The 22,818-nt window shown below is 40.9% G+C and overlaps 1 protein-coding gene across 50 annotated transcripts in view; it reads left to right on the top strand.

Moving 5' to 3' along the window:
• Positions 1-22,818, top strand: part of MAP4K4 (mitogen-activated protein kinase kinase kinase kinase 4) — a 193,558-nt gene that overhangs the window by 102,160 nt on the left and 68,580 nt on the right. The window lies entirely within an intron of this gene.

The raw sequence follows: 22,818 nt of genomic DNA, 5'->3' as shown, positions 1-22,818 counted from the left end.
GTTCTTCTCCTTAAAAAAAAATATATATATATATATATAATTTTTTGAGACAGGATCTTGCTTCATCCCCCAGGCTGGAGTGCAGTGGTGTGATCATGGCTTACTGCAGCCTCAACTTCCCAGGCTCAAGAGATCTTCCCACCTCAGCTTCCCGAGTAACTGGGACTAAAATTTTTTGTAGAGACCAGGTCTCCCTGTGTTTCCCAGGTTGGTCTCAAAGTCCTGGCCTCAAGCAGTCCTCCTGCCTTGGCTTCCCAAAGTGGTGGGATTATAGGCGTGAGGGACCACACCTGGCCAAAAGGCAGTTTTAAAGGAGAATTTCCAAAAGTGCTTTGAGCAGTAGCAAAAAATATATATAGTGTCCCTTTAAAAAGATTACAGACAGCCTTTATATTAATATTTATGTGCTACTATATTTTAATAATCATACATTTACTAATTTGTAGGCTAGTTTTAAATATTAAAAAGGAATAGAGAAAAGTATCATATTCATTCTTATTGAAAATATGACTACTAATTGCTTTGTTCAGATATAATTTTGGTTCGTTGGGACTGGAAATGGCAAATGTAAACCATGGTTTGTAGGTTTTTTGTTTTTGTTTTTAATGCTGTTCATGGAGTTGCACTAATTCATTTATTTAAACAAGTACTGAACACTTAGTCTTAAAAACACTATTCTCAGCTCTGGGGTGGAATAGAAAGATTAATTATGCTTTAGGAATAACTATTCTTGATCTCTTGGTAAATTAAAACTTGCTGTGAAAGGATGATCTTTGTAATTGTTAATGAGCATTCTTCAAGCAGATTGAATATCCACAGTTTCTTAGTTTAATTTCATCATTTTGTGAACCAAATTTCTAAGTAAAATAAATGGTTGAGTAAAAAAAATCGCCCAACAAATTTTGTATAATCTAAATTGCTGTTTTTTTAAAAAAATGGATACTGTCCTTTCACCATCCCATCTCCTTTCCCCAGCTGCTGCTGCTGCTTTCTTCTTTCCTCCTCTTTCTTTATTCCTTTCAGCTTTGGGCGGCTGTACATGCAAAGTTTTGTTTTTTATCTTGACACTTCCCATTCTTGCTTCCATTCCCTGTAAATGTATAGAAAAGAATGTCGTGTTGGAGGTCCCCAAGACCATCCTCAATTTCGATTCCAGCACATAGATGTACTCTCCGCTGTGATTTATAGCACAATGACAGGATCCAGAGCAAATTCAGCAAGAGAACAGGCATGTGGAAGGAAGTCTGAAGGGATTCAGGCACAGACTTCCCAGAGTCCTATCCTAGTGCAGTCACATAGGCCCTGTTTACTTCCTCCAGCAGAGCCGTAATGGCACGTATGAAATATTGTCTACCAAAGAAGCTTGCTAGAGACTCAGTGCATTGAATTTTTATTTGGGGATGGCAGTACAAGCAGCCTCTGCCTAGCATGCACCCAAAATTTCAGACTTCCAAAAGGAAAATATAGGTGTTTGGCGTAAACCGCATTCTAGGTACAGTGAGCCACTCTTACCAGTTCTGGGAGTGGTGGAAACCCTACCCAGATGAAAATCCCAGATGCCAGCCGAAGGCCAACCTTGTAAGCTGCCCTTTTTAGGGATGGTGTCAGGCCTCAGGCCTAAACAGACACCTCTCCTGAGTGCTGCATTGATGTATCACGTGCCTCGTCAGCATCTCTACTTGGAAGTCTGATAGCCTAAACTCAACATGTCTCATGTGAGTTCCTGTTCTTCCCCCATAAACTTGTTGCACTTGGAGCCTTGTCTTTTCTCAGTTGGTGGCAACTCCACCCTCCTCATTGCTCAGGCCCAAAAAGATTTTGCATCCTGGGTGGACTGCTTGCTTTCTGTCCTGTACCACTTGGCTCATCTGTCAGGAAATCCTATTGGTTCTGCCTTCAAACAATGTCATTTGTGTCACAATAATCTTGGTAGATAGTGGGTGTGGATAGATTGACTACAAGTTAGTAACTGCTGGTTAGTATTTTTGAAATCATAATATGTTTTAATGAGTCTGATGGTCTCCTCATAGTCTATGAGAGCCTGTAAGAACAAACAGATACAAATGTGACCCTTCTCACCACAGCCTCTGTGCTGCCACCCTTGGCTGCCCCTCTGGTTTTGGCTGCCACCCTCTGTTGCTTAGATTTCTACCGTAGCCTCTATCACGAGCCTCCTGCCTCCATGCTTGTTCTCCAGTCACTTCTCACTGCAGCAGCTGCCTGAAGCTTGGGAAACAAAGTCAGAATAGAGTCTTTCATAGGCTGCTTTCTTAGCTCAGAGTAAAAGTACGGGTTCTTACAGTGGCTGACATGACAGGGCCCTACTTGATTGGCCTCCCAGCCCTCCTCTCCTCCTTCTACACAGTCACTCCAAGCACACAGGCCTGTTCACTGTTTCTCCACCCTGCTCGCCTGATCCCACCCAGAGACCTGTCACTTGCTGTTTGTTCATTGTGCCTGGAATGCCACTCCCTCACGGCTGCCCAGCTCACTCCCACACCTTCTTCATGCCTTGACACAGCAAATGGCCTCTTCCTACTCCTAAAGCTCTTGCCCTTTTCTATGTCACCGTATATAACTGGCATATTTATTCTACTTAATGTATATCAGTGCCTCCACCATGCCACTAACCGCCTGGCTCCCAAGAATATAATCTCCATACATAGTGACAAGGATCTTTGTCTGTTTTTTTTTTTTTTTTTTTTTTTTTTTTGAGATGGAGTTTTGCTCTTGTCACCCAGGCTGGCGTGCAATGGCGTGATCTCTGCTCACTGCAACCTCTGCCTCCTGGGTTCAAGTGATTCTTCAGCCTCAGCCTCCCGAGTAGCTGGGATTAAAGGCGTCTGCCACCATGCCCAGCTAATTTTTGTATTTTTAGTAGAGATGGGGTTTCACCATGTTGGCCAGGCTGGTCTCAAACTACTGACCTCAGGTGATCCGCCCACCTCAGCCTCCCAAAGTGCTGGGGTTACAGGCGTCAGCCACTGAGCATGGCCAGTTTTTTTAGTGATGTTTCATCCAATGTGCAAATTCAGTGCCTAGCATATAGTAGGCATTTAGTAAACACTGTCGAATGAACAGTGCCTCCCCTTCTTTTTATGTAAAAAACCCAAAACTCAAGTAAGTTACATATGCTTGGCTGATGATGATGATGATGTGTGTGTGTGTGTGTGTATGTGTGTGTGTGTTTGTGTGTGTGTCTGTCTGTGTCTGTGTCTGTCTGTGTGCACAGGCCATGAAACTATTTGATGATTAAACAGTTTGGATTGTCTTTTAATTATATAGTGACATGCCCTTTGAGATGTGGTAAAATGAAGCAATACATTTGGAAAGAAGGTTTTAGATAACTTGTGTCCATTCCTTTGAAACACTTAAAATGGTGAAGTCTTTTAAAAGGATCTCTTTAGCACCCCTGCCCTTTTTTTTGCCTCCTGAATTTAGTTCCAATAACTGCTTTCCAGTTTACTTCTCTTCATAGGACTGGGGTATAAATTCTAGCCTAATTTGTCCATATGATAAAGCCTAATTCTAGCCTAACCTGTCCATATGATAATGCTTTCTGGAATTGCTTGTTTTATTAGTCTGTCAACGTCTCGTGAAAATCTATAGTAACAACACGCACAGGATCTTAAACATTTATATGACAGTGGAATCATTTTTAGAATAAAAGCTTTGATTGCTTAATTAGAGAAACGGACCCCCCCTTCACTACCATTAGCATAATACCCTGACAGAAGGAAAGACATTTTTGGTGAGACATTTTTATCTCCTAGTTATTCTGACTTTTTTACTAACCTTACAGAAAAGAGAGTTGACTTCTGTGGGTTTGATCTAAAATGGGATCAGGGAGCCAGCTAGTTGATGGGCTGGGTTTTTAGCATCCAAACTTGCCACATTGTAGTGCACTGTTAATCCATAAATGGCCTCAGCATTGCGGGAAGCCAGGCTCTCTCTGCTCCAAGGGCAGAAAATCCCCTTAGAAAGCTGCCTTCTGGTGAATGAACAGCCCGTCTGTTCTATTGTTCCACATTAGCCTGCAACATCTGTGCCACAGGTCAGACTCTCTCCCTTGATTTTTAACTCTCTGCACTAACAGGGAACCCAGATTATATTTTGGCTGTAATCCTGCTCCCAAGCTTGCAAATTGTTTTGCAATTTGTTTTAATTGCAAAACAATTGTCCGTTGAACCTTGGGCATTATATGTAGTTCAGTATGTGCTAGAGGTTTTAGGTGATATTTAGAACTATGAAAATGATTTCATGGTGGGGTGAAAGAATTTTATTTCTGACTCCTCTCCCTGGTACTCTAAGGTGCTGATTGGTCTCCAAGTCTGAGTGCAAATTCTGCCTAGATGGAAACCCGCCTCTGAAACGGGACTGCCACTGTCTGACAGTTATCTGGTGGTTATCATGATGTCCTTGGGGCTCTGAAGTCCCCAACGTGTCCAGGGGGCTTTTCTCTGAGCACAGGAACCTTGTGCCAGTTTTCCTTTACCCGTGTTTCTTTTATGTCTAGACATTCCCAGACACTTTTTTTCTCTCCTTAACATAACCTGTGCTGTAGCAGTGTGGCTGACAGGTCTTGGGAAACCAGTTCTCGAGGGTAGCTGCGTTTACTTGCCTTTGTCTGTATGAGCACTGAATTCAGAAGAAGTGTCTTCATATATGCAACCCTCAGTAGCTCTTAAATTTTTATATTTTGGGCCGGGTGCGGTGGCTTACGCCTGTAATCCCAGCACCTTGGGAAGCCAAGGTGGTTGGATCATGAAGTCAGGAGGCCAGCCTGGCCAACGTGTTGAAACCCTGTCTCTACTAAAGATACAAAAATTGGTCGATCGTGGTGGCGCGTGACTGTAATCCCAGCTACTCGGGAGGCTGAGGCAGGAGAATCGCATGAACCCAGGAGGCGGAGGTTGCAGTGAGCTGAGATCGCACCATGCACTCCAGCCTGGGTGACAGGGCGAGACTCCAGCTCAAAAAAAAAAAAAAAAAAAATTGTAATAATATTTTGACCTTTTTATTGAAGTGAATCATGCATACAGAAAAGTACATAAATTATAAACTTAGTAAATTTCCAAAAACTGTACATAACCCTTCAATGGACCAGCACCTAGGTCAAGAAACAGAACTTTGCCGGTACCCCAGGAGTGCCCTGATATGCCCCTTGCAGTCACTAACTGTTCCATGCAAGGGTGACGCTGTCCTGACTTCTCTCACCACATATTACTTTTGCCTGTGTCTGTTCTTGATATAAATGGAACCATACGGTACTCTGTGTCTGGCTTCTTTCAGTTAGCATTATGTTTGTGAGGTCCACCCATATGGCTGCTTATAGGGAGAGCTCATTTATTCTCATTGCTTTTAGTATTCTGTGGTGTCCCACTAACATCCAAGTGAATATATTCCTGCCGTTGATACAATACTGGTTATGTGGCAGGTGCTGAATTGAATTGCTGCAGAGATAGAAGGGAATTTACCTAGTCTAGGAAATTCTGTGATGAATAAGAGATGCTGAGGTGCAGGTTATAGGGAAAATATTCACGTCTGTATTTCTCATAGTTTGGGCATGGTTAAATATCCACTTATTTTCTGACTTAATTGTATTATCTTAACTGCAGGAGTCCTGAGAAAGAGCAGATGACGTTGCTGGCATGTGATAATTTGGGAACTTTACTCTCTGCTATCTTTGTTGGCTTACACAGCTTTCCCAACTGCTACAGGTCTTCTGCAAAGAATTTGTGCAGCACTCCTTGGGATTCTTGTTTGGCCTGTGTCTCACTGCTGCTTCCTTCTCACCCTATTTCCAAGGTTGTCTACTTTCCTACCGACTTTGCTGCACTTGCAGCATGTCCTCCCCCTGCTCCCTTAAGGTGGTGTAGGTTTGGGGTGGAATAAAGATAGGGAGACACAGCCAAATAAATAAAATTCCAAGCAAGCCTGCGTTCTTGCCCCACCCCACCCACCATAACCTGCTCCTGTCCCTACTTTGTCTCTTACAGATGATGAAGAAAGAAATCTCTTAAGTTCTACTCATTCCTATTTTTAATGAGAAGGATGTTTTAAAAACAAGGTCTTTGATATGACATTTTGTCATACCTAGGAAAGCAACAATAACAGCAGTAACTGCTAGGTTGAGAGAATCTGTAGTTAGGTGGTATTTCCTGGTGATGAGTCATCTTCCCCCCAGGCCCTTTGGGGATCTTTCTTTCGTGAATGAGTGAGGGGGAAGGCATTTATACAAGAAAAGAGTGAATGCCTTCATTTCAGCTGTTTCACTTTTTTTTTTTTTCTTTTTTGAGACGGAATCTCGCTCTGTCACCCAGGCTGGAGTGCAGTGGCACGATCACGGCTCACTGCAACTTCCACCTCCCGGGTTCAAGCATTTCTTCTGCCTCAGCCTCCCTAGGAGCTGGGACTGCAGGCACGTGCCACCGCGCCCGGCTTATTTTTATATATATTTTTAGTAGAGACGGGGTTTCATCATATTGGCCAGGCTGGTGCCAAACTCCTGACCTCGTGATCCGCCCGCCTTGGCCTCCCAAAGTGCTGGGATTGCAGGCGTGAGCCACTGTGTCCGGCCTCAGCTGTTTCACTTTTAATGTGCCTGGTGAACTCACTTTTGTTCACTTACTGAAGATGCTGGATTTTTCTCCCCCTGAAGCTAGAACTGAAGAAGACTCCCTTGTTATTTTTTCCTCCTTAAGTTGTTTAGAAAGCAGAAGAAAACTGTTGATTTGGAAAGTGACTGTACAGATGTTTTTCTTCAAAAGGGAAAGGAGGAAGAAGGCCACCGAGATAGAAGAGATTAAAATTTGGAACTACGGTTAAAGCAGCACATCTCCCTGGGCCTGGCTGGCCCTGGCGATTCTGTGTGGTTGGGCACGTGTGGAGTAGTGTTGGCTCATAGCTTCTGCAGCCTTTTTCAGTTCTTTCTTTTACCCTTCTTTTTTTGGTTTTCTTTTTTCTGAGACCAGTGTCTGTCTCACTCTTGTCACCCAGGCTAGAGTGCAGTGGTTTGAGAACAGCTCACTGCAGCCTGAACTCCTGGACTCACAGTTCTCCCACTTCGGCCTCTTGAGTAGCTGGGGCTATAGGGGTGTGGCACCACACCTGGCTAATTTTTTATTTTTAAATTTTTTTTAGAGACAGGGTCTCACTATATTGCCCAGGCTAGTCTCAAAACTCCTGGGCTCAAGGGCTCACGCAGTCCTCCTGCCTCGGCCTCCCAGAGTGCTAAGATTATAGGCATGAGCCACTGCTCCTGGACATGTCACCTGTATTTTAGCCCAACATGGCACTCCTGTATGATGATTTGAGGAACTGACTACCTTCACAGAAAGTGCTTTATAATGACATCATAGTTCATAGGGTGGGGTGGGGGATGTTAGGGTAAGTGCCATTTCTGTCTCATTAGTTCCTAGACTGATGGTAACCCACATGACCAAAGATGCTTTTCTGTATTAGTCCTTTCTCACGTTGCTATAAAGAAATACCTGAGACTGGGTATAAAGAGGTTTAATTGACTCATGGTTCTACAGGATGTGCAGGAAACATAGTGGCTTCTGCTTTTGGAGAGGCCTCAGGAAGCTTCCAGTCATGTTGGAAGGCAAAGGGGAGCAAGCATCTTACATGGTAGAAGCAGGAGCAAGATAGAGAAAGAAAGAGTGGGGGAGGGGGAGGGAAGGAAGGAGGGAACGAGGGAAGGAGCGCTCTACACACTTTTAAACAACCAGATCTCTTTAAATGACCAGATCTCATGAGAACTCCCTCACTGTCGCAAGGACAGTATCAAGAGGGGTGGTGCTAAACCATTCATGAGAAACCCACTCCATGATCTAGTTACCTCCAGGCCCTACCTCCAACATTGGGGATTACAATTTGACCTGAGATTTGGGCCGGGAAACATACCCAGACTGTATCACCAAAGATGCTTCTTCACAGTAAAGCCCAACAACAGAAGTTTTCTTCAGGATAAGCCCATTTTTCATTGCCTGACGAATGACCATCAGTTCTGGTTGTTTCCCTTGTTTTTATTTTATCCATTAGGAGGATGGGGAGAAGAATGCCCATGGCTCCTTACCTTGCTGGCAGAGCAGGGTAACTGAAGATGAGGGCTCTGTGGTGTGGTTGCTGCCTGTGTGCAGCTTGTGCCCAGGGCCCTACACAGAGGAATTGCTGGTTTGTGCAAGTGAGGGACCCTGCGTCTTCCTTATAGCCACAGAGCCCATGGCTGTGGGCAGCTCCTGGCTCTAACACCAAAGAATTCATGGATTCTTGCTGCTTCAAGTGAGGTCGTGCTGGATGGTGAATGTTTTCTTAACTGTTCTCTTTATGCTAGTTTAAAAGTTCAAGGCTTTTTGGCCCTTTGACTTTACTGGTTACTTCTGCTTATCAGGATGATAAGCAAATTAAAATGTATTCCCCCTGTTACACCACCCTCACCCCCCCCACCCCGTTTAGTATACCTACAGTGGTGAATTTTATGATTTATAAATTACAGCTCAGTGAAGCTGCTGGAACAAAAAATTTAAGTGACGTTTAAAATTATATTTAATTTTTACTTTCTATGAAATATAATTATTCCAGGGATAAAATATAGAGAAGTAAAAAGATGAAAAAAAATTACACTCATAATTCCATCACCTTGGCTTAACTCCTGTTAAAGCATTAATGTATATTTTTTTAGTTTCATTTTGTGTGTGTGTGTAAAGTTATTTTTTAAATGATGGAAAGGCTTTTTTCTCTAACAGTAAAATAATGTATTCATCTAGAAAACTGGAAAGTGGAAAAATATTTTCTTACAGTCTCACCCCCCCGACGTTCTGGTGTATTTCCAGTCTTTGCGGAGTAAAGCTATTTCTTATGGCTGCCGGTCACTCAAGGAAAGCCCCCATTCAAATGTGTTTATATGTGTGGCTGCGTTTAGTTTAAAAATGAGTTTGTATTTATTTATTTATTTTAGAAAGATTTCTCCTGAATAATTCAGATGGTGAATTCCTTAATCTTGTTTAGTCTCAACTACATACTTCGTGTAACTTTCTTCTAGTCACCACTTCATGGTACACCTCTACAACTTTGAGCTTGTATATAGCGTGTATATACGTTATTTTCATGTAGTGATTTTTTTTTCCTGTCCATATACTTTGGACAATGTGGCTTTTAGATTGTAAATTACTGAAGAACAGGCCACTGTAAATAACTTCATAATATTGTCTGTCTGAACAAGAACTTTTTATTCTTAGTTTTTTTTGTTGTTGTTGTTAGCTTGCAAGATCTTGAAAAGTGGATGCTAATCACCACCATACATATGGTGGTTTAATCGATATATTTTCCCTGATAGATGCTTCTTAACTGATAAAATATTTGTCATTGTCTTTATTATTTTAACTCATCTGAATATAAATAAAACTGAAGTTAGGGAAAGGAAGCAGCATATTACTTAGAAAAGGCCTGATGACTTTTTAAGACTTAAGTACTATTTGAAACCTCTCAATAAACTGCTTGTTTTTGATAACTTGACTCAAATATTCCATCAGTTGCTTAGTTAAGGTGGTTCAGCCCCAGTACTTCTTTATTATATCATCTTCAGCATCTGTTGCTTTGTTTGGGAGGAAGATGGCTGGCTGCTTAGCCTCTCTCAAAGCTGGACTGTGACATTGTGTCTGTGGTTGATGGACACAGCTGTGCAATTTCTGTGTGTGCTTGGCAGCACCATCTTCAGAAACATCTGGTCTAAAGATGTAGTTCTCTCTCCTGCAACTGTATGTAAATCATTTAGTGCATAATGGGATAATGCCAAGTATACTTACTTGACATGAACACATAAGTGATTTAAAAGCCCAACATGATTTTCTATGCTGACCCAGAGTTCAGTGTATTGGAAGACTCATTGTCTAATTGGGTGTGTACTTGTATCACTTAGTCTGGTGCTAGTACATCACATGCCATGGATATGCTAATTTTCTTCATTTTAAGTGAAGGAAATGGCTGGTTTGGTATAATAGGTAGCAAAAACAGGAGGGAACCCTTTGGCTAAACCATTGGGGTGAATTTGGTTTGAATCAAATCTTTCAAGGATTCCTGTGTCTAAGATACATTCCTCAGCATCTCCTATTTTTTAAGGGATGTTTATAGAGAAGATTCCATAGTACCCTGTGGGTTTTTTTTAAATACAGGTAATTACTGTGCCTGTTTTAATGATAATTTATATGAATTTATGTATTATATTTGCATTATATATTATGAATTTATGTTATAATGAATTTGTACCCATAATTAATATATAAGTAACATCATTAGCCTCTTGCATTGGACTTGGTGAGAGTCTTCCTAGATTGGCTCTTATTTTTATAATATCTGAAAAAATTCACAATACCATTTAAAAGCACAAAGGTCTCCAGGATTTGTTACTTACTGTATCCCTCAGGTTTTATGATTTTCCCCCCCCCAAGTAATCAAAGTTGTCTTCAGTGAAATTTACCACTGAAGGATCTTAGCTCTGAATAGCAAGCCCCAAATTAACCCATTATTTACTCTGGGCTCTCAAGAGGCATATCTTTTTTTCCTTTTAGTTTTGAGGTTTTCTTTTTGAAAGTTCTAAGACTTACAGAACCTTAAGTTTTAAATTCATTATTTTCCCCATTCTGTGTCTATTTTTAGTTAGAAAAACTGATAAACCCAATTAATTCTGCAAGCACAGGTTACAGTATTCTTCTGTGCCAGTTTTTTGTCCAAGGCTTACTATTGAGTAGAAACACTAGCTGTTGAATGTGCACAAGTCTATAAGCATCCATGCACAAGACGGTGCCTTATGCACACTGCTGACAGATTCTGATGTGAGGCTGCCAATTTATACTGAGCCTGGCAGGAAATGAGGGCATTTTCTTGATTTCTTTTAACAGACTTATTTTGTTTTATTAAGTTTAGTTAGTCTAGGCTCAAGAATGTGAAAGTAGGGTCGGGCGAGGTGGCTCACACCTGTAATCCCAGCACTTTGGGAGGCTGAGGCGGGTGGATCACGAGGTCAAGAGATCGAGTCCATCCTGTGCAACATGGTGAAACCCGGTCTCTACAAAAATACAAAAATTAGCCGGGCGTGGTGGCGGGTGCCTGTAGTCCCAGCTACTTGGGAAGCTGAGGCAGGAGAATCACTTGAACCCAGGAGGCAGAGGTTGCAGTGAGCCGAGATTTGCGCCACTGCATTCCATCATGGTGACAGAGTGAGACTGCGTCTCAAAAAAAAAAAAAAAAGAATGTGAAAGTAGTTTTGCTGGCCCGTGGCTTCCCTGGCTTCATTCTGTATAGTGTTATTCCTTGTCTGGTTTCTTTTATGCTGGCCCTACGGCTCTACCCAGGTTTGTTGGCTCCTCCCTGACAGCTGCCCAAGCTCACCCTCCCAGGTGTTGACTCCCCTTCTCTCTGCATTTCCTTGTCCCTGTGCTCTGCCTGCCTCTGTATCTGCATTGGTCCATGTGTCTCTTTGACGAGCCATCTCTCTCCCTGTCCTGCCCCTGCTTGCTCTTGCCAGTGCCCCACATGGTGTTTGCTATGAAGTGGGCCCACAGTTCATGCTTACTGAATGCATTTATACCAATGGATGGGCATGTGGTTGGGGCACTTATTAAAATCTGCCAAGGAAAGTGGCATGGCAACTTACTGACCTTCATTTTTTTGGGTAACAGCAGATGGTAAATTTGGCAGTTGGTATTGTTGGTTGGAGCTGGATAAGTTGGGCAGGTTCCAACATGGTAATATCCTTTGTGCTTGTGAATTTGGGTTGGTAAATGGCCTTTCAGGGTCTTCACTGGAGACATTTATTTGTGTAATTTTAACTGATTTAACTTTTTGTCTTTATCTCTGTAAGTCAATACACACTCTTGGAGGAGGAGGTACCTACCACTTGAGAGACTTTGTATGTGTTTTCATGACAACAATACGTTTACTTTTTCTTTTGTGCAGAAATTTAGTTCCCTCATTATATTCAAGATAGGTGTGTGGTAGTTTATGGTCCTCCTTTATTCTGACAACTCCGTTCTTTTTCCTGCCACCCCATGAGAGTTCTAGTTTTAAAACAATTGCTTCAAGTTAGCCAGACTGACTCAGGGGACTCCATGCAGACTTTGCATGTGTTTTGCTTCATAGCCATTCAGAGTACAGGGAGATGATGATCACAAGACAGGGAGGACTGTGTTGTTCTTTAGGGAGTGATGTTGTTTGACTCTTCGCAGATGGAGGACATCTGCAGTGTCTCGAGGCCTTCTTTTCATGTCTTTCGTCCAGCCACTCCTGCAGCCTCCAGTCCACCTCCTCACAGCACTCGTGCGTGTCCCTGTGTACTTGCAGATAGATGGAGTAAAGATTAAGGAACACAATGGCAAGTTAATGAACTGTTTTAAGACCAAAATGACTTACTACAGCTTTATGAAATGTGTAGGTAGTAGACTGCCTTAAAGTTCTATATAAAATGATTAATAGCAAAAAAAAAAAAATTGCTAATGACTTAGAGTATCTTTCTGGTGATTGTTTTTAAAAATGTGCATCTTTGCTGTAGATAATTGCCATACAGTGTGCTTATGGTGCTGGATGGGGTGGTGGGATGCTAGGGGACACTACTTAAGTAAAAGAGGTTAAGTGCGAGATAAAATAGCACCAACTTGTCTTCTAAATTTGAGGAAATTGTGTTTGCCTATTTAAATTGGATTACGTTGGCCGGGCGTGGTGGCTCACGCCTGTAATCCCAGCACTTTGGGAGGCCGAGATGGGCGGATCACGAGGTCAGGAGATCGAGACCATCCTGGCTAACACATGGTGAAACCCCGTCTCTACTAAAAATACAAAAAATTAGCTGGGCATGGTGGCGGGTGCCTGTAGTCCCAGCTACTCGGGAGGCTGAGGCAGGAGAATGGTGTGAACCCGGGAGGCGGAGCTTGCAGTGAGCCGAGATAGCGCCGGCCTGGGTGAAAGAGCGAGATTTCATCTCAAAATAAATAAATAAATAAATTGGATTACATTAATCCTATATTATTGACTTCCGCTATGAAGTTAGAGGTTTATGTAATGGAAACACTTTTTTTTCCTGTATATAATAAAATTTGTATTTTCAACAATAATCTTTTAAAATTACATTCAAGAGAAAAATTATTTTCTGATAAAATACAAATAGTACTCAATGTCAGTAGTAATATGTATTGTGTTCAGAGCATGTCTCAGAGCGAAAACACTAAAAAAGGAGCTGTAGCCGGGACCTGCAGCAGTGTGAGTGCCCGTGGTGGTCACTCTCCTCAGTGCTCTGGGACACAGTTGAGCAGTGCCAGTCTTAGCAGCTGTTCGTATTATTTCCAATTTAATCACATATTGAAGATCATTGGTTGTCTTCTCCCTCAGTCTTTTTGGTGTCTGTGAATTTTTGGCATCTTTTCACATTTTTCCAAGAGAGGCACTTGCAGTTTATCATTATCTTTTATGAACACAGGTAATGACGTACATAGTTAGGACATACATTGCTGATTGTTGTTTGGAAGAGAGGATGTGGGACACATTTTTATGAGTTTCTGTGGTGGTGGAGTATAAAGCATCCAACAAGATTTTCCCCATAAGGACCACTTACATCGTGGGCTAGAACTGAATATACTGGTTTGGTTCAGAGCAAAACTTCTCCTTGGGTTTAGTTAAGGTCGGTTTGAGTAACTAGTATAATGCAGATGGTAGCCCTGTAGAGTCAGATTTCCTCAGATCTTGGTCAAGTGTAGTAGTTTTTCCATTGGGACTTTGAAGCTTTTGATTTTGTGTTTCTCTCATTGTCCCCCATTAGATGGTTTGATATCTTTCTAAGAAGTAGAGAAAATTGAGAGGGAGAGACGTCAAATTATTTTCCTAGTTAGGATTGAAAAGTAGGGAGGTGATATTTAATTATTGAAGGCATGATGACTGGTGCCACCCTATAGTTTTCTTCCACACCCCAGTATTAGGAAATGATTCACACAGGTGAGAAGCTGTGAGAAGTGTTGAGTGACCTCCAGATACATGCTGTCACATTTTCTGCAGAGAATGTGAGTAGATGCAGTATGACATAGCCAAATGTATGCTTATCCCTGAATTTTGTCACCTAAATTTTTTTAAATGAAGGGTGTCTATTAGGAATTAAAATACCTTGATTCTATTTTCTATTTTACCCAAGTCTGTGACACTTATTCATGGTCTTTTTGAGTAACTTCTGTGGAAAGCATCTTTGAATTCTTAGAGCTAAGGGAATGGTTCTTCATATGTGGTTCCCATGAGGCTCTTCCAGAGACTTCTCCAGGCATGTGAGCTGTGATACAGAGGTCACTTAGTTGTATTTGAAGTGGAAAATGCCATTTCATAATAAAGACAGGATCCCTTTCCAGATTTGCAAATTATCCACAATGAAGAGAATTATTTGAAAGTAACAAAATGGTAGTGTACACACACGGAAACTAAGGCTTTTTTCCTTGTTACCATATTGGCAGACTATAGCAAATTTCCATTTTCCAGGGAGCATCAAGAGCCAAGGTGATTTTGGTTTAATATCATGACATTTGAAAGATAGCTTTCCAAGGAAAGAGTTCACTGCTTTTCTCCAGGTGATCATTGTTTTTATTTTATCTTCCTTTTTTCTACTCATGTACTGTGGTGATTCATGAAACATATGAAAATAATACATAAGCAGGAGTTGGGGTAGCTTAAGAAGCAAAAGTGGAGGAGACAGGAAGAATGAGGGAAAAGGTAAGGTAAACCATGAAACATATCAGAAATTGGGGCTTTGCTTCTAATGTCCTCAAGGTCAAAGTTAGAAAGTCACTGAGCTGTGTAAATACTAGCCATTGGCCCTGCCCTCTAAAGTCAGTGCTTCTCCAAGTAGGGTCTGTGGAATAGTTACTAGCTTCATTTTGACAGCCAATACTTTGATTAACACATAAACCAATAAGTTGTTCATAGCAATTGAGATCAAACAAAAATTACTTAAATGATTGGATCAAAAGTAAGTTGATTTCAAACATCATTTTTGTAGACAGTTTTTCATATGCGTGACTTAATTTTTTTTAAAAATTATGATTATATTCTTCTATTGGTGGGAAAGTAGGAACAGATGACCTGTATGATAATGTGGGTCTTTTACTCTGCCACTCTGGTTGAAGGATTGAAACATCTGTAAGTCCCAAGTTTTTGCTTTTTAAATGCACTGGGTTCTAATTTAATGGACCATAAAAAGCAAATTGGGTGTCAGGTTCCTTCATGGGTAGATGCCCAACAGACATAATAGTTTATACCAATAGAGGTGTAGGTTGTAGCTTTTGTTAAGTTTTTTTAAAATCTGTGAATTCTGTGATCAGTGTTATTCCTGGGTTAGTTTCAGATAATTTTCTTTCCCCCTCTCTCTCATATGTGTATGGTCCAGCTTCTTTGCATGCCTGGTAATTTTTAGTTAGATTCCAGGCATTGTTAATTTTACCTTATTGGGTACTGGATATTTTATATTTTTTATAACATACTTGACCTTTGTTCTGGGCTGAAGCTAGTTCTTGGGAACAATTTGATCCTTTGAAGATTTGATTTTGGGATTGTCACATCATGTAGTCTAGGCTTATTTGGCCTCACTATCGAGGCCAGAGTCTTCTGAGTCCTGTGAATGATGAGTTTTTCCAATCTAGCCAGCGGCAGGAGGCACTGCTTCCCAACCCTTTGAACACTGGGTAGTATTCCGAGGAATCCTTTGGGATCAGGCTCTTTCCCTTACCTCAGGTGGTTTCCGCACGGGGATGTGTTGATAGTGTGCTACTGAGTCTTCTAGGGGGAATTGCTTGCTCTCTGCGCAGCTTTCTCCTTTCTGGTATTCTGTCCTGCGACTGCAGCTGCAGCGGCTGTGGCCTCCCCAGACTCAGTTCTGTCTCCTCAACTCAGAGACTCCTCTGGGCGCCGTTTGGGTTTCCTTTCCCTTTGCTGCAGCTTGGAGTCCTTCTCAGGGCAGTAAGCTGGAGTCTGCATGTGTTTCCCAACTCTCAGGGTCACTGCCCTTATGGCCTGAAGTCTCTTCTAAGCGCTTTCGTATATTTTGGCTAATTTTAGTTGTTCAGGTGGGAGGATAAATCATCTGTCCTTGATACTTTATTTTGGCCAGGAGCCAAAGTTCCCTTCATTCTTTTTTATTGAAGACACATTTTGTCAAATACGTAAGCACGAGCTCTGGTGTCTGTGAGTGCATGGATGAATCCAGCATGAAGTACAGAAACACTATTGCTTATCACACCCTCCTTTAGAGCTGTACTCCTTGTTGCCATTCCTTTCTTGGACCTGTTTTTAAGGTTTTAGACAACACTCTATTCAATGTATATTGTATTCTTTCTCCCCTTGTGCTATGGGAAGCTTCATGGAGTTTGCCACTGGGTTAGGGAGAGGTATGAATAGACTGAGGCAAGATTCTCCTCAAGGGACCTTTGGCAGGTCAGGAAAGTGAAGACAGCGGATGATGAGTGCTCCACCTACCTTCTCCTTTTGCTCCGGGAATGACTTAAGTCTGGAAAGAGCCGATACGAAGAAGTTGAGGGTCTGGATTGGTACATCATAGGAAACAGGAAGAAATGACCATGAGGCTAAGGTCAGAGTGGTGCCACTGACCCAGTTGAAGGCAGTTTAAACAGCCAGCCTCTAGTTCTTCAGGCTCTCCTAGGCCTCCCTGCACAACTGACCATTGGTTTCAGTGGCCCAAGCAGGGAAACTGGCAGTGACCCTCGAGCAGCAAGGAGGGGAGAGGACCCTCAGTCCAAGGACAGAAGGAGGTGGACTGTGTGAGTTGCCGGAAAGCTCATTTTGAATTCTTTGGGGGCCAAACTTTTCTATCCTAAACTCTTTATTTTTTTTTTTCCAAATTAGGAAAATAGTATATGACAATTGTAGAAAATTGGGCTATAATCTAGAGGTAATATTTGGTAGCTCCCCTCCTCCTCAATGCATTCATTTAAACTAAGTACTAATATGAACTATTTCAAGTATATTATTGAAGACACTTGTACCCATGGTATTTTGTCTATAGATTGGGGCTCGACGAGGTCAACTGTCAGGATTCCTGGGTGTTGATGACATGAAGCTTTGGAAAGATCTAATAGTTTCTTTTAGATCCTGGAGGAAATAGTGATCTTATTTGCATTTATTGTTTGAGTAAGATCACCATGTTCGTTATTTGCCATGTGGTGCTTTTTGGTGGGGGTTTGTCAGACATGTATTTTGTCCTCCTTGTGGGTCATTCAGGCAAGCATCAGTCTCCCAAAGTTGTTGATGGGCAACTGATGTAGAAGAAAATAGAATGAACTATATTCACCATCTGAAGTCCTCCCCACCCCCATCCATCCAGGTGAATGGTGTCATTGTGTAGTTGTCTTCTATATCACATTATTTTTAGATACCAGCTGAGTAGTGCAGTCTCATTGAAAGATTCAGCAGGTGGCACTTTGTAGAAGATGGAGGGGATCCAGAGGGTGCGCTGGGGGCTTTGCTGTGTGTAGTAAAAGTTCTATGTTGTGCTTTCCATGGAGAAGAGGGCGGGTCCAGGGCTTCAGGCCATTGCATGCTGGGTTTGGAATCCCAGAACTAGCTCATTGGTTCAGTAGCAGAACTAGAAAGAGGATGCGTGTGTTTTTGTTTGAAATGTGCTGAAGACAGTGTTTTTTTATTGAGCAGGCTGTTGTTAAGTGTGTAATTTTTCCGTCAGTTTTTATTGAGACTGATTGATCTTGGGGGTGCGGATTAATTTTAAGGAACATGTAATTTCTTCCTTTTGATCAGATCCTATAGCCTTAATTTTGTTCTGGAATCTTTCCTGTGTAGTTATATTCATCTGTGTTTAGTTGACTAGTTAGTGAATTTAAGTTGTAATGTGATGTGCCTATTTGAGGCCAAAAAATAAAAAATAAATTTGATTAATTCTGTGCTGGTTTCATTGGTGTGGTACTGAATAATACTCTTAGATGTAGTGGGATTTACCAGGTAAAAAGTGATCTGTTCTCATTTTTCTACCCGATCACAGTCACATAAAGAAAAGGTTCAGTAGTAGTTGACAAAAACTTGTAAACTGTTTTTTAAAAACAGATATTTTCATTCTAAATGTATATTCATTTGTACATTTTGGTGCTGAAATCTTCCAGAGATATTTGTATATCTCATTTTATCAGTCCTCTCTCCAACTAACAAAGATAGAGTTAACAGTCAGTTGCCTTTTTCTTTTATCCAGCTGTCGCTGAGTCTACTTTTAATTCTGTAAAGAGGGTATGCCAGGTGAAAGGTTTCATTTCACCTGGCAAATGCTCAGAACATTTCCCAGTCCTCTTGGATTCCAGTTAGCTTATCTGAAGTCTGCCCATCTCTCCTCACCACATAGTTACTACCATTGATGGAATGGGAAACAATTTAGGTAACAAGTTTGAACAGCATTTTAAGGGGTCATTAAAAAACAAACAACAAAACACTCATACCATGCACTCCTGTGTGCTCAGATGGTGGAGTGGGCAGGGCTTGTCATATGACAAACCCATCGCTACTTGTGAAAATTACTACTATGCAGATGTTCTCCACCCCACCCCCACCCTCTGATGGGCCTGCAAGGCAACTAAAAACTCATCTCCTAGTCAGGTCCTAGCCTGAGACAAAGGCCTTTTCTGTGAGGATTTGCTTCCACTGGTTAAAGTCCAAAATGCTAATTGGCATCAGCTGCATTAAATCACTAAGTGGGGGCTAGCAGCTGCCACACCATTCGAGTAACCAGGAGGGAGACCTTTTTTTCCTTACTAAAAAGGCCTCTCTCTCCTCTTCAAGTTACTCTTGATTTTGTTTTTGATTTGTTTATACTTGTGACCTGCTGAAGAAGGGCATGGAGGACACAGTAGTTTGGACTCTGCCTGGACACATGGAATATATAAACTTCCTGTATGTAGTTTTGCCAACTCAACTTTCTTCTTGTATATGGGATTTGTTGTTGTTACTAAACTTCAGTTTTAGCTGGCCCCTAGTCTGTTTTCTGCTGTATCTTCCCAGGCCACATGAAGTGTTTGTTTTTGGTGGTGCTAGTGGTGGTGGTGGTGGTATGTGTGTATGTACTTAAGTGCTGGGATGCAACCACCAAACATATGTTTAATAACCAAAGGGAGACTGAAACTCAGAAGTTGATTCATTATTACCCTACTCTGAAGACAACATAAAATACTGTATAATAAGCATTAGTCATAATTAGATTTCCAGTTGTAGCTGGCTCAAAGCCATGGCAGATTCTGTATTTCTAGTGTTTTTTTCTCCAAGTGGGCACTCATAATTGGACAGTATGACAATTAGTGGTGCTAACTGCCTTTTTATTTTATAAGATGTGTAATAGTCGTCTATTTTAAAATCATAAAATCAAGAGAGGAAATGTTCAAAGTATATATAAACTTTATCCTAAAACAGTAATTTGAGGGGAGAATATAATTTCCCTGCAATACATTTTGTAGTTATTTTTGTATGCTTCCAGGATTTGACTATTTGAGACCTGGGAAATATTCTGGCAGGTGACATTGATGTGATCACTGTATTTCTGGATGATATTTCGGTGTTTCCGTCATATTAGAAAAGCTATTGCCAGACTTGATTATATTTTAGTTGTTCTTCTAAATCATTGATTCTGAGATGCAACTCAGTTTTGAAGATGTTAGAGTGTGTACTTTATGGTCGACAGTGCTTCATGGTTTCATGACATAAAATAGTGTTGGGCTCCATTCAGGGGCACTTCAGATTCAGCAAAATACATGGTGCCACGGTAATCTGCCAACAGTATTTACCAATGTGCCTATTCGGGAGTTTTCACACCGGTGGACAGTATGGAATTTAAGAGTATAAGAACTAAAATGTGTGCTTGATTTTTAACTCAGTGAACTGTGAAAATACCGAGTGCTCTTGACTCTTTCTTGTACAGTGGTGAACAGGTTAGATCCTAGAAGACATTGGTTTGTGTCACTAAAAGAAAAAAATATAAATGGAACCTAGTCGAATTATTTTATAATTCTTAATTATTTCTCAGGAAGCCTTTCATGGGAGAATCATAGGTAGCATTTCTTTCTTTCAAGAAGTGAAAGCTACTGGCAGAGTGTGATAGGGAACAATGACCCTGGAAATAGTTTAGCCACTGCAGGGAGTGAAGGTAGGCAAAGGTAAGGGTGGGATTGATGAAACAAGTCTGGACAGTCCAGTAAAATTCACTAGTGTATGAAGTTCTTACTACAGGAACAAAATTAAAATAAATATTTTGATTTTCCCCTATTCTAGTTCAACATTGTTGTTTTGTTTTTGCGTAGTTTTTATACCCCAAATCCTTACAGATTTACTGACTTTTGGATAAAAGGAGAAAAACCATTAGTTCACTTTCTGGTCACCCAGCTGCAGTTCAGTATAAGGAAAGTGGGATGTTTGGCTTTTTAGAGCACATGTTTAATTAACCATGGACCTTATTTTGGGAGTGACACCACATGCCTTTTCAATGGGGCCTGTTTATGGCCACTACCGTGTGCTAAGTCTTTTCAGGAGCCTGCCTGTCTTGACAAGCCTCACGAGGGCTGTCCCAGGCCACTCACTGCTTGGTCAGGAGGCCTCTCAGAAACCCTCAGATACCACTGGGAGTGAGTTGTGGTGAGTCAGGAGGGAGCAGGCTCGATGTGCCCCATGCCAGCAAGCCCTGGTCGCTACTGCTCGTTACACTGTGCATGTTGATGTGTGTGTGTAGAGAGCACAAGATAAAACTTTTGAGGCATTAGGTTTCCTACTTTTATTTGGGGGCATGCTTCCTCGTGTTTTATGTAGTAAAAATTGTTACCCTTTTCTGTTTTAGAATAAAGTTCCTTTGAAGCAAGGTCTCAAATAGAAGTGTTTCGTTGTTTTACTAGCTAATCTAAACACTGGTTTTGTTTAGAATTAAGATGGTTATCTAGTATTGAGTACCTAATTTTTCATTGCTGCTTTCAACATGGCCACATTTAAATCTCAGATAGAAATTATACCTGTTTGGTAGGACTTTCCTATATGCAGGGTTTGAATGAGAATTATTGTATCAACTGTATTGGGTCATGTGACTGTTGCCGTATTTGTAGTCATCTGTCAAAGTCACATGACAAGTGTGCCTGTAGAATATATAGTTGTGCATCACTTAACCATGAGGATACGTTCTCAGAAATGCATCATTCATTAGGCAGTTTTGCTGTTGTCCATCATCAGAGTGTGTTTATGTAAACCTAGATGGTACACATGGGCTATCTGGTATGGCCTAGTGCTCCTAGGCTGCAGACAATTACAATATGCTACTGTACTGAATAGTGTAGGCAATTGTAAAATAATAGCAAGTAGTTGTGTATCTAAACATAGAAAAGAGATTGTCAAAATATGTTATAAAAGATAAAAATTGGTATTTCCGCATAGAGCTCTGACCATTAATGGAGCTTACAGGGCTGGAGGTTGCTCTGGGTGAATCAGTGAGTGAGTGGTGAGTGAACGTGAAGGCCTAGGACATTACTGTACACTTCTGTATTCTGTACTGACATTACTATATACTTCATAAACATGGTACACTTAGGATACACTAAATTTGTAAAAAATATGCTTTCTTCAATAATTAACTAGGTTACTGTAACTCTTACTTTACAAAACTTTTAGGTTCTTTTGTAATAACAGCTTAAAAAACATTGCATAGCTGTACTAAAATATTTTCTTTTTAACTATCTTTGTAAGCTTTTTTCTTTTTTAACTTTTTAAACATTTTGGTAAAAAACGAAGACAGAAACACACACATTAGCTTAGGCCTACACATGGTCAGGCTCATCAGTATCCCTGTCTTCCACTTCCACATCTTGTCCCAGTAGAAGGTCTTCAAGGGCAGTCACGCACAGAGCTGTCATCTCCTGTAATAACAATGCCTTCTTAGGGATACCTCTTGAAGGATCTGCCTGAGGCTATTGTAAGTTGATTTTTTTTGTTTAAATAAATAGGAGTACACTTTAATAAACAATAAAAGTATTGTAAACAAACCACTAACATAGTCATTTATTATTATGTACTATACATAACTATATGTGCAATAATTTTATACAACTGGCTGTGCGGCAGGTTAGTTTACAATAGCCTTAACCACAAACAATGTCACTAGGTGATGGGAATTTTTCAGCTTCATTTATAATTTTATGGGTTCACTGTTGTATTTGCCGTCCTTTGTTGACTAAAACGTTATGTAGTGCATGACTGTACTATAATACTCTAACGTTTATATTTCGGAACCAAGCTGTTAAAGCCGCCATCTTGAGAATTACTATTCTAAGATGACTACATGTCTTGTTATACATTTGTTTTCTAAAGCAGTAATGTATAACTGAAGTTCGTATTTTAAAAATTATTTTTCCCATCTGATCTTATCATTTATATCTAATTAATGATGTTGCAGCTTTTATTTTTAAGTGTAATATTTGCAAATCAAACTTCCTTTAGGCTTGTAAGGCCTTAAGAGTGGTTCTAGAGGTGCTAGACTGAAGCAGTAAGTAGGTTTCTTCCAAGTTGTGTGTGTGAGTATGTGCGTACACACATGTCTAGGCTACTCAGAGCCCCTACTCTTCCCTGGATAGAGAAGGACATCAGTTGTGAGTGGAATGATTGTGTCAGTGTAGAAAAGTAAGGACATTTTAGGGGACTAGTCATCTTTTCCTTTTGAAAATGCGTGCAGTATAGGGGATTCTAGAGATCTGGTCATCAGATTTCTCTCGATCTTACACTGTGCTTTTCTGATCAAGTATGATTTTCCCTTTC

This window comes from Pan paniscus, chromosome 12, assembly GCF_029289425.2.
Source record: "Pan paniscus chromosome 12, NHGRI_mPanPan1-v2.0_pri, whole genome shotgun sequence".
Lineage (NCBI taxonomy): Eukaryota > Metazoa > Chordata > Mammalia > Primates > Hominidae > Pan > Pan paniscus.
This window is presented reverse-complemented; position numbering and strand designations above follow the sequence as displayed.